At 38.1% G+C, this 13,106-nt stretch overlaps 1 protein-coding gene across 5 annotated transcripts in view; it reads left to right on the forward strand.

The window, feature by feature from the left end:
* wdfy3 (WD repeat and FYVE domain containing 3) overlaps positions 1-13,106 on the forward strand; it is a 181,097-nt gene that overhangs the window by 134,227 nt on the left and 33,764 nt on the right. The gene's annotated exons all lie outside the window — the stretch shown is intronic.

The raw sequence follows: 13,106 nt of genomic DNA on the forward strand, positions 1-13,106 counted from the left end.
TGGTAAACATATGTAATTACAAAGTTGTAAAGGCTACAGCAAAGTATACAACTAAAAAAGAATAATAAGCCTAGGCCACATGTACCTTTAGATATAACAGATTTTCTGCTATAGCGCCCCCTTGAGGCCAATCAACGCCATATTTTAATGGATGATAGAAGGCCCTGAGATACATGTAGGGTATAAGTATCGTCCTGATTGGTCATTGTTTAGCCTGGCAAAAGCTTGCTGGAATCTGATTGGCTAATAACGATTGCAAAAATTTGCATATCAAATTTTCCTTCTGTAAAACATTAGGACAAAGGCCATAGATGATACATGCCAAAGGAGAGCTTCATAGCTTGTACGGTTCCTGAGAAACAGATTTTTAGCTTTGGCTCCGCCCCCTGGGGGCGTATGTCCACACAGATTGACGAGCTACCTCAGAATCATGTTGGCATCAAAGTTGTAAAGTGGCATTAGTGTAGGTTTAAGCATTCAAAAGTTACAGCTGTTAGAGTAAATTTGGGTGTGCCACGGTAAGATTAATTTGCATATGGCGGCCATATTGTTTAACAAATTCTCAATTTTTTCGATAATTATTGAGCTTGGGACTCTGCTGAGTTGTTTGACACCAAATATGACAGGATTGGTCAATGACCCTAGGACAAGTTCTCAAAAGTAGGTTTTGGATATTATGCTAAATAGCAAAAAATCTAAGTGGGCGGAGCTTAGTGGTTCTATTGACCTTTTTGATTTGCCATTAACCAAGGAATCATATAATGCAAGAATTTTTGCTCTAGCTATCAGGGCGTAGGAGTTACGAGGCCAAACGCGTTGACCTTCGCCATAGCGCCCCCTTGAGGCCGATCGGGCTCATCTTTTGAATCTGAGTAGCGGTGAGAAGTACTACCATATGACCAAGTCTCAGCCCTGTAGGCCTTACGGTTTCTTCTGCCCAATCACTTCTATGGCAGAAAAAGAATAAGAACTATAATAATAATAATAATAATAATAATAATAATAATAATAATCAGAACAATTACAATAGGGTTTCTAGCACTACGTGCTCGAACCCCTAATAATAATAAGAAAAATCTTAGCAAAAACAATAGGGTTCTACGCACCTTCGGTGCTTGAACCCTAAATATAGCCGCAAGCGGCAATCATCGGGTTCAAGCACCAACTAGCACAATGGTGCCTACTAGAGCATAGGATGGTGATGTGTAAGAAGGTCTAACACAATTGGAGACATTCTGTCACATTTAAAATGATCAAAAGTCTTTCACCTGTTATTAATGTTGAGAAGAGGCACAAAGGAGTGAATGTTCTGATATGACATGTAATGTCAAGTTATTCTTAATCTAGTTCTGTATTAAATGGCGCTTCATCAGAGTGATATTGTACAGAGGTCTTTAACATTGTGAGATTACAGCAAATACTGCAGAGTTACAGCAATTTAGGTTAGAAATTCCAAGGACGCACAGATTGCTTGATGCCTGGAGAGTATTGTATGTGAAATTTTCACAAATGTTTTTAATGAACATTTACCTAGAGACTCTACAGTGTGCAGCAAGACTGAAATGGAGGTGATAGGCCAAATATCCAGAGAGTAGTTTCAATATAGCTATTTTCAAACAATTAGCAATTATGAATGAACAAAGCACTTTTTAAACATAGTTGTATTGAGAAATTTGTCAGAGCCACTGTACTAAATATGGCAAAAACAATTAGATGTCAAAATAGTACAGCATGATTGACATATACTCGTTTTTTTGGAACAGCGCCCCCCAGTGGGCGGATTGTTTCAGCACTTTGCAGGTCACTACAGTGTCTCCACCTGAACATAACTGCCAAATATCATCCAGATTGGGCAACATTCAGCCTGCCAAAATTTCTGCTGAATGCTGATTGGCTGATGGTGTTCAGCCATGTTGATTGATTAAGTTGCCCTTTGAACATCCTTTAGAGGCTGTATGATAGATTCTGCATGCAAAGTTTCAACTTGCTAGGTTGCACGGTTGCTGAGAAACAGTGCTCCAAATTTACCTCTTGAAGTGAATGGGGCATATATCCGGAAGGACTAATTTGCATATGGCGGCCATATTGTTTACATATTTCAACTTTTTCTTAATGAATATTGAAGCGCATGCTCTCACGAGTGTTTTGATACCAAACATGCCAGGATTGGTCAAAATTCCTAGGACTAGTTTGCAAAAGTAGGTTTTGCATATTATGCAAATTAGCACAAAATCTATATAGACGGAAGTGCATGGTCCAAATTGGAAAGTTGTTGGTATTGACCCAAGGAATCCATCAAAAAAAGAATTTTGAATGTAGGTCTTATGGTTTTTGAGTTATTGAGAAAATTGTGAAAAATGAATTTCCTTGTTTATAGCGCCACCACTTGACCAATCGGTGCCATTTTTGTTGTCCACCGAGATGCACTGATCCTACATCTACCTACAAAGTTTCATTTCTCTATGACTTACGGTTTAGGCTGCACAACTGTTTTTACAGGAGAAAAAGAATAATAATAATAATAAATATAGCCGCAAGCGGCGATTTACGGGGTTCGAGCGTTACAGGCAAAGAGGCCCCTGGAGGCCAGTTAGGCTTAAAACCTGTTGCTAGTTGACCGTCATCACCAAACTGGATAACCAAGGTGGGTGACCAGTATGACCATAAAGACCCAGGTGTTAGACCAGCATGACCATAAAGACCCAGCTGGTAGACCAGCATGACCATAAAGACCCAGCTGATTGACCAGCATGAACATAAAGACCCAGCTGGTTGACTAGCATGAACATAAAGACCCAGCTGGTTGACCAGCATGACCAAAATACCCAGCTGGTTGACCAGCATGACCAAAATACCCAGCTAGTTGACCAGAATGAAAATAAGGACCAAGCTGGTTGACTAGCATGACCATAATAACCATGCTAGATGAGTGATGTGAGTAAACTAGTTGTAAAAAGCATTGATAAATTGAGCTGTAGTGTTCAGCAGGTTTTATGTGGTGTCTTTCTGCACTCTAGTGGGCATTTGGTGAAACAACATCAGTTCTTAAATTGAAAAATACAAACCACATTAATCCTGATGGGAGCCTAGTGGTGAGGCATAAAAAGGCCACATATAAATAACTCACATATGGTGTATAAGTTTTGACCTTATTAACATTCCGCCTGTTAAAAGCTTGCTGGAATGTGATTGGCTAATAGTGACCACAAAAGTGTCCATATCAAATTTTCATTTGGTGTACCATTAGTGCATGGGCCATAGATGATAATTGGCTAGGATGACCTTGATAGCTTGTATGGTTCTAGAGAAACAGCTATTGAGCATTGGCCCCGCCCCCTGGGGGGGTGTATGTCTACTTAAACTGACAGGGTATCTGAGAATCATGTAATGATCAAAGGACTGAAGTGGTATTAGTGTCAGGTTAAGCATTCAAAAGTTATAAGTGTTAAAGACATTTTACTGCACCATGGTAGAACTCATTTGCATATGGCGGCCATATTGTTTATAAATGTAAAGATTTTTTTAATAATTATTGAGGAGTAAGCTCGGCTGAACTGTTTGACACCAAACATGTCATGATTGGTCAAGGATCCAAGGACAAGATCTCAAAAGTAGGTTTTGCATATTATGCAAATTAAAAAAAAAATTAAGTGGGTGGAGCATAAACAAGAATGACCCAGGCGGCTGACCAGCATGAACAAGAAGGATAAATATGTTCAATTAAGCAAGACAAGCAAGATTGAATAAGTTCAGCAGAGCTTTAATTTAGAATAATGCACCTGTAGTTGTTTCACCAAATGACCACCAGAGCGCAGCAAGAGACCACATATAACCTGCTGGAAATCTATCACTCTATAAGTAAGACAGAACATTCCCTATCAGTGTGTTTCTATTTATTGAAAAGAGAAGAAAAGTCCGATTGGGCTCCAAATTGGTACTCATGATCAAGTGGTCTGTATATATATGTGTGTAAATTTGTGTGTTGATAGGGTCAAAGGTTCCTGACTTCTGTCCATTTAGGCTTGAAAAAAGCGATAATACAGGTTTATGGCCTACAAAATGGCTGTTGCTCTTTGGCCATATTAGAGGCAAAAAATATCTGATTTGGCTCAAAATTTGCAATGAAGATCACAATATCAGTCTATATATGTATGTCAATTTCTGTGTCAATAGGGTCAAAGGTTCCTGACTTCTGTCCATTTAGATTTGAAAAAAGCAATAATACAGGCTTGAGGCCTATAAAATCGCTGTAGTTTTCCAACCGTTGTAGAGGCAAAACATGTCCGATTTGGCTGAAAATTTGCAATCAAGATCAGATTATCAGTCTATATATGTGTATAAATTTGTGTGTTGATAGGGTGAAAGGTTCCTGTCTTCTGTCCATTTAGGTTGGAAAATAGCGATAAATAGAATAAATTGAAAATAGTTATTTTTTCACTGTAGAGCCTACTGAAGACTTATTTGGCTCATACTTGGCACATGTGCTTCAAATGTCATTGTTAATTAGTAGCTTCAACAGTTTTGGCATGCTTTAAACTTTGACAGAGTTTTGGCCAAATAACTCTGAAAAGGCTTTCACGTACATGTTTGATCAAGGTATATGGGCCTCAAATAGTTAAAATGTCAAGATTTTTTTGATAATTATTTATCTACAGGGTCTCAGGATTGCATCAAGACCAAATTTGTTTTGATTGATTAAGGACTTAAAGACAAGTTCGAAAAGAGCAATTTTTATTCTTTTGGCCACTGATGAAAATCTTTGCATTTTTTGTAAACACATGTAATTACAAAGTTGTAAAGGCTACAGCAAAGTATACAATTAAAAAAGAATAACAAGCCTAGGCCACTTGTACCTTTAGATATAACTGATTTTCTGCTATAGCGCCCCCTTGAGGCCAATCAACGCCATATTTTAATGGATGATAGAAGGCCCTGAGATACATGTAGGGTATAAGTATCGTCCTGATTGGTCATTGTTTAACATGTCAAAAGCTTGCTGGAATCTGATTGGCTAATAACGATCGCAAAACTTTGCATATCAAATTTTCCTTCTGTACAACATTAGGACATAGGCCATAGATGATACATGCCAAAGGAGAGCTTCATAGCTTGTACGGTTCCTGAGAAATAGATTTTTAGCTTTGGCTCCGCCCCCTGGGGGCGTATGTCTACACAGATTGACGGTCTACCTCAGAATCATGTTGACATCAAAGGTCTAAAGTGGCATTCGTGTAGGTTAAAGCATTCAAAAGTTACAGCTGTTAGAGTAAATTTGGGTGTGCCACGGTAAGATTAATTTGCATATGGCGGCCATAATGTTTACAAATTTCACAATTTTTTCGATAATTATTGAGGTTGGGACTCTGCTGAGTTGTTTCACACCAAATATGACAGGATTGGTCAATGACCCTAGGACAAGTTCTCAAAAGTAGGTTTTGCATATTATGCTAAATAGCAAAAAATCTAAGTGGGCGGAGCTTAGTGGTTCTATTGACCTTTTTGATTTGCCATTAACCAAGGAATCATAAAGTGCAAGATTTTTTGCTCTAGCTATCAGGGCGTGGGAGTTACAGGGCCTAACGCGTTGACCTTCACCATAGCGCCCCCTTGAGGCCGATCGGGACTCATGTCATGCGGCTGAGTAGCGGTCTAAAGTACTACCATATGACCAAGTCTCAGCTCTCTAGGCCTTACGGTTTGTTCTGTGCAATCACTTCTAGGTCAGAAAAAGCAGGGGAAGCGATTATAAATACCAATATAGCCGCAAGCGGCGATTTACGGGGTTCGAGCGTTACAGGCAAAGAGACCCCTGGAGGCCAGTTAGGCTTAAAACATGTTGCCGGTTGACCGGCATCGCCAAACTGGATGAGGATGACCAGCATGACCGTGAAGACCAAGCTAGATTACCAGCATGACTAATCTGGATGACAAACTTGTTGACCATATTGACCAAGCTGGAAGACCATAATGACCAAACTGGATGACCAGCATGGCAAAGGTGGTTGGCAAGTATGACCAAGCTGGAAGACCACCATTACTATGAGGACAAAGCTGAATGACCAGCAGGACCATAATGACCAATGTGAATGGCCAGCATGACCAAGCTGGATGGCCAGCATAACCAAGCTGGGTGACCAGCGTGACCATAAAGACCATAATGGCAATGCTAGATGAGTGGTGTGAGTAAATTATTTGAAAAGCATTGATAAATTGAGCTGTAGTGTTCATCAGGTTTTATGTGGTGTCTTACTGCACTCTAGTGGGCATTTGGTGAAACAAATTCAGTTCTTAAATTGAAAAAACACAAGGCATAAAAAGGGCATATAAATAACCCGTATATAGTATATAAGTTTTGACCTGATTAACATTCCGCCTGTTAAAAGCTTGCTGGAATGTGATTGGCTAATAGTGACCACAAAAGTGTCCATATCAAATTTTCATTTGGTGTACCATTAGTGCATGGGCCATAGATGGGCTAGGATGACCTTGATAGCTTGTATGATTCTAGAGAAACAGCTATCGAGCATTGGCCCCGCCCCCTGGGGGTGTATGTCTACTTAAACTGACAGGGTATCTGAGAATCATGCAATGATCAAAGGACTGAAGTGGTATTAGTGTCAGGTTAAGCATTCAAAAGTTATAAGTGTTAAAGACATTTTACTGCACCATGGTAGAACTCATTTGCATATGGCGGCCATATTGTTTATAAATGTAAAGATTTTTTAAATAATTATTGAGGAGTAAGCTCTGCTGAACTGTTTGACACCAAACATGTCATGATTGGTCAAGGATCCAAGGACAAGATCTCAAAAGTAGGTTTTGCATATTATGCAAATTTTAAAAAAAATTAAGTGGGTGGAGCATAAACAAGAATGACCCAGGCGGCTGACTAGCATGACCAAGAAGGATAAAGATCTTCAATTAAGCAAGACAAGCAAGATTGAATAAGTTCAGCAGAGCTTTAATTTAGAATAATTCAACTGTAACTGTTTCACCAAATGACCACCAGAGCGCAGCAAGAGACCACATATAACCTGCTGGAAATCTATCACTCTATCAGAAAGACAGAACATTCCCTATCAGTGTGTTTCTATTTATTAAAAAGAGAAGAAAAGTCCGATTGGGCTCCAAATTGGTACTCATGATCACGTGGTCTGTATATACATGTATGTAAATTTGTGTGTTGATAGGGTCAAAGGTTCCTGACTTCTGACCATTTAGGTTTGAAAAAAGTGATAATACAGGTTTATGGCCTACAAAATGGCTGTTGCTCTTTGGCCATATTAGAGGCAAAAAATATCTGATTTGGCTCAAAATTTGCAATCAAGATCACAATATCAGTCTATATATGTATGTCAATTTCTGTGTCAATAGGGTCAAAGGTTCCTGACTTCTGTCAATTTAGATTTGAAAAAAGCGATAATACAGGCTTGAGGCCTACAAAATCGCTGTAGTTTTCCAGCCGTTGTAGAGGCAAAACATGTCCGATTTGGCTGAAAATTTGCAATCAAGATCACAATATCAGTCTATATATGTGTATAAATTTGTGTGTTGATAGGGTGAAAGGTTCCTGTCTTCTGTCCATTTAGGTTGGAAAATAGCGATAAATAGAATAAATTGAAAATAGTTATTTTTTCACTGTAGAGCCTACTGACGACTTATTTGGCTCATACTTGGCACATGTGCTTCAAATGTCATTGTTAATTAGTAGCTTCAACAGTTTTGGCATGTTTTAAACTTTGACAGAGTTTTGGCCAAATAACTCTGAAAAGGCTTTCACGTACATGTTTGATCAAGGTTTATGGGCCTCAAGTAGTTAAAATGTCAAGATTTTTTTGATAATTATTTACCTACAGGGTCTCAAGATTGCATCAAGACCAAATTTGTTTTGATTGATTAAGGACTTAAAGACAAGTTCGAAAAGAGCAATTTTTACTCTTTTGGCCACTGAGGAAAATCTTTGCATTTTTGGTAAACACATGTAATTACAAAGTTGTAAGAGCTACAGCAAAGTATACAACTAAAAAAGAATAACAAGCTTAGGCCACTTGTACCTTTAGATATAACTGATTTTCTGCTATAGCGCCCCCTTGAGGCCAATCAACGCCATATTTTAATGGATGATAGAAGGCCCTGAGATACATGTAGGGTATAAGTATCGTCCTGATTGGTCATTGTTTAGCCTGTCAAAAGCTTGCTGGAATCTGATTGGCTAATAACGATCGCAAAAATTTGCATATCAAATTTTCCTTCTGTAAAACATTAGGACATAGGCCATAGATGATACATGCCAAAGGAGAGCTTCATAGCTTGTACGGTTCCTGAGAAACAGATTTTTAGCTTTGGCTCCGCCCCCTGGGGGCGTATGTCTACACAGATTGACGGGCTACCTCAGAATCATGTTGGCATCAAAGTTGTAAAGTGGCATTAGTGTAGGTTTAAGCATTCAAAAGTTACAGCTGTTAGAGTAAATTTGGGTGTGCCACGGTAAGATTAATTTGCATATGGCGGCCATATTGTTTAAAAATTTCTCAATTTTTTCGATAATTATTGAGGTTGGGACTCTGCTGAGTTGTTTGACACCAAATATGACAGGATTGGTCAATGACCCTAGGACAAGTTCTCAAAAGTAGGTTTTGCATATTATGCTAAATAGCAAAAAATCTAAGTGGGCGGAGCTTAGTGGTTCTATTGACCTTTTTGATTTGCCATTAACCAAGGAATCATATAATGCAAGAATTTTTGATCTAGCTATCAGGGCGTGGGAGTTACGAGGCCAAACGCGTTGACCTTCGCCATAGCGCCCCCTTGAGGCCGATCGGGCTCATCTTTTGAATCTGAGTAGCGGTGAGAAGTACTACCATATGACCAAGTCTCAGCCCTGTAGGCCTTACGGTTTCTTCTGCCCAATCACTTCTATGGCAGAAAAAGAATAAGAATAATAATAATAATAATCAGAACAATTACAATAGGGTTTCTAGCACTACGTGCTCGAACCCCTAATAAGAAAAATCTTAGCAAAAACAATAGGGTTCTACGCACCTTCGGTGCTTGAACCCTAATAATAATAAGAAGAAAAATCTTAGCAAAAACAATAGGGTTCTACGCACCTTCGGTGCTTGAACCCTAAATATTGTCATTTATTTGCCGAAAATGAGAAATGGCTGAAATAACAAAAAAGATACAGAGCTTTCAGACCTCAAATAATGCAAAGAAAACAAGTTTATATTCATAAAGTTCTCAGAAATAAATATTTGGTGGAATAACCCTGTTTTTTAATCACAGGTTCTGTGCATCTTGTAATGTTCTCCTCTACCAGCCTTACACACTGCTTTTGGATGAATGTATGACACTTTTGGTGCAAAAATTCAGTTCAGTTCAAAATTGATCATCTATCTTATATATTCCAGAGGTTTTCAGGTTGGTAAAATCAAAGAAACTCATCACTTATAAGTCTTCTCCTATTTTTTTCCAGATCTGTATATTGTTAAAATCTCACCTTGTTCTCGTGAATCCAATATTGTGTCATGTTTAGTCTCGTGAACAGAGATAAATGTCTTATCAGACTCCTAGTAATTACACTAATTGTGGTGAAATGTGCAATCGGTCAGTGCTGACAATATCTATGGAATGCTTGGTGAAACAATAAAATATTGCCAACCCCTATATTAAATAGAAAACAAACTATTTAGTTTTTTTTTTGAGGATTTCTGAAATCAACACAGCAGACCTAATATTTGGTTAAGTTGAAGCTTGAGCAGATGCTTTTTCAGGTCAGTGTACAAGACTCTGACAGAATTCTAGTTAGATTCATATACAGCTCTGAAAAAAATAAGACCACTTAAAATTTTTTTTTTCATTTTACCAAATTAAAAACCTCTGGAATATAATCAAGGGGAAGATGGATGTTCACAAGCCATCAAGCCAAGCTAATCTACTTGAATTTTTGCACCAGAAGTAAAGCATAAAGTTGTCCAAAAGCAGTGTGTATGACTGGTGGAGGAGAACATGCCAAGATGCATTGTGATTGTGAAAACTGTGATTAAAAACCAGGGTTATTCCACCAAATTGATTTCTAAACTCTTAAAACTTTATGAATATGAACTTATTATTTCAGCCATTTCTCATTTTCTGCTAAATAAATAAATGCTCTAAATGACAATATTCGTATTTGGAATTTGGGAATAATGTTTATAGAATAAAAAAAAACCATGTTCATTTTACTCAAACATATATCTATAAATAGCAAAATCAGAGGCATCTTTTAATTTTTTTTTACAGAGTTGTAGATCAGATTTAGATCATTTCTGAGTGGTTATCAGAAAAAAGTGTGTTGTATTGGTCATGAAATATCTACTATATTGGTCAAGTGGTGTAATGGTCTGCTGATGACCGGTGATGGAGTGTTTTTCTGTTTTGTTTGCTGGAGAGAGAAGTGGGCTGGTGAGGATATATTTAAACAGTAGTGATGGCTTTGCTGTTGTTTGTATAGGTCTGGTCCTTTGCGGCTCCTCTTGAGTCAGTTTCTGCCTGTAGAATGTGCTTATCAGTGCTGGTGTGTGTCTTTTGTCTCATATCTCTTGTTTTTCGGAGTGTGTGAGTCACACTGGCACAGAAGGGCCTGTCGCAGAGGCTTGTGTTGTCAGGACTCTGTAACTAGGCTGACTCAGAACTCTGCCTTCAGATAGACTGGGAAATAAGAGAAGAACGAGCTCTGAGAAGAACGAAAACACTCGCAGTCCTGATAACACTTGCCATGCTATCTGACTGGGCTTCTATAGCTGGCATAGAGAAATAGATTACTGTGATTAGTTTTTTTTTAAGGACTATTGTGTACTATCTGTTAGCAGCTACGCTAAATACTTTTTTCATCCAGGGATTTTTGTAGAGATGGGTTTGATCCGATACAATATCGGTATTGGGGCTGATATTGATGTAATTCGACAAATTGGATATCGGGTGACCGCAGCCGATTCACTTACCGATCCATAATTCCAGTCCACAGCTTGTGCTGGAAAATAAACCCGCCGTAATGTTAACACGAAACGCATAACTGATCCGGATTCCAGTTCCACAGTTTACCCTGAACCCCCAGCAGCTTCAGTCTGTGGCTAACTGAGTAAACTTTAGCTGGTTGTCTACAAAAAAAGTCAATTATCTGGAGAGTTTTAACTTTGGAAACGTTAAGCAGAACGGCTACATGTAATATTTGTAAAGTCAGCGTCCGAGGGGTGAAGAGATTAACACCAGCAGTCTGTTAGCCTAGCTAGCACTGAACCCGACAGCTGCTGCATTCTGGCGTTGTAAAGTTATTAACTACAGACTGGAGTAAACTATAGTCATAATCCACATATCCTATAAAACCACAGGATCTACCAACACTAACCAGCACAAACACACCCATCTGTTATTAAAAAAAAGCGATTAACTTAGTTCCGAAATACAGTTAGCATAGCCAGTTAGCCGTTAGCCATCTCCATTAACATCTGCAGTCTGTTAGCCTAGCTAGTACTGAACCGACAGCAGCTGCATTCTGGTGTTGTAAAGATATAAAATACAGACTGGAGTAAACTATAGTCTTAATCCACATATCATATAAAACCACAGGATCTACCAACACTAACCAGTACAAACACATTCATCTGTTATTTAAAAAAAAGTCATTAATTTAGTTCGGAAATACAGTTAGCATCGCCAGTTAGCCGTTAGCCATCTCCATTAACATTTGCAGTCTGTTAGCCTAGCTAGCATCGGCCCAAGAAATGCATTGCGGCACTGTAATTGTAATAAGTAACTAACTCACGTGAACTACAGCCATAATCCACGTCGAATATCAAACAACAGATCCTACCCACTCTAACCAGCACTAAGAAAATAATCTGTTATTAAAAACAGTGATTAATTCAGCTCGGAAATACAGCTAGCGTCGCTGGTTAGCCGTTAGCTAATCCACTACGCTTCCATGTCAAAATAAAAGTCTGCAAAAAAGCCCTGTATTTAATATTTAACTTTTTTTTTTTAATATTTAATAAAAATTAAAACATAATTTGAAAGGAAACTATTGTGTATTTGCATATAAAGTGTGTCAAATAAATGACTTTGTAACGCATTTACATTAAATGCACTTGTGTATCCTCTTCAAATGGCTGTGTGATCTGTTTCAGCCTTATTATGTAACTTTATTTATAGTACTAATAATAAACTAAAAGTATCTGTATTTGTATCGGTATCAGCAGTTTTATATCAGTTTTATATCGGAATCGGAGCTGAAAAAAGTGTATCGTCCCATCACTAGATATTTGTAACCTATGTTTGGATGAATGTTACGGCTTGTGCCAATAAAATGCTTATTTCTTAAATACTGTTACGTGACTTTAGCTAGAAAATACGCTTTCACAACCTGTCACTCTGCCCAGTATTGTTTGTTTTCACCATGTATTTCATGTTACACAATTTTTCTCCTTATCCCAGACATAGTCAGTCAGCCAAGACATGTTTGTGTCCAAAATTACATCGTAAATCTTCTTAGCATGCTATGACGAATCAAAATTAAAGTCTTTTTCCGATTTAATAACCACCCACTTGCTTGACAGGCTTTTCTGCTACCCACCTCAGACCAGATGCTCACCTTTCAGTTAAGATAACTGCTTCAGCCTAGATTCTCGCCCTCCTCCACCGACAGATTCAAGCTATTGTTCTTGCTACTAGATTTAGAAACAATACAATTTAGTTTAGAAATCAAGATATTGATGGAAGAACCCTGAATTTTTTAATCACATCTTGGCATGCTCTCCACTAGTCTTTCACACTGTTTTTGGCTGACTATAATAATTCAAGCAGTTCAGCTTTGTTTGATGGCTTGTGACCATCTATGACACCAAGTAACCTACAAAAAGAATGTTAAAGCTAGAAAAAGCCCTTCATCAATGAAAGCAAAGAAGAGCCAGGCTGAAGATTGCAAAAAACCACATTGGGCATTAGAGGACTGAAAGCTCTGCATCTTTTTTGTTATTTCTCATTTTCCACAAATAAATGCTCTAAATGACAATATTTTTATTTGGAATTTGGGAAAAATGGTATCAGTAGTTAATAGTATAAAACAATGT

Source organism: Astyanax mexicanus, chromosome 22 (assembly GCF_023375975.1).
Source record: "Astyanax mexicanus isolate ESR-SI-001 chromosome 22, AstMex3_surface, whole genome shotgun sequence".
Lineage (NCBI taxonomy): Eukaryota > Metazoa > Chordata > Actinopteri > Characiformes > Acestrorhamphidae > Astyanax > Astyanax mexicanus.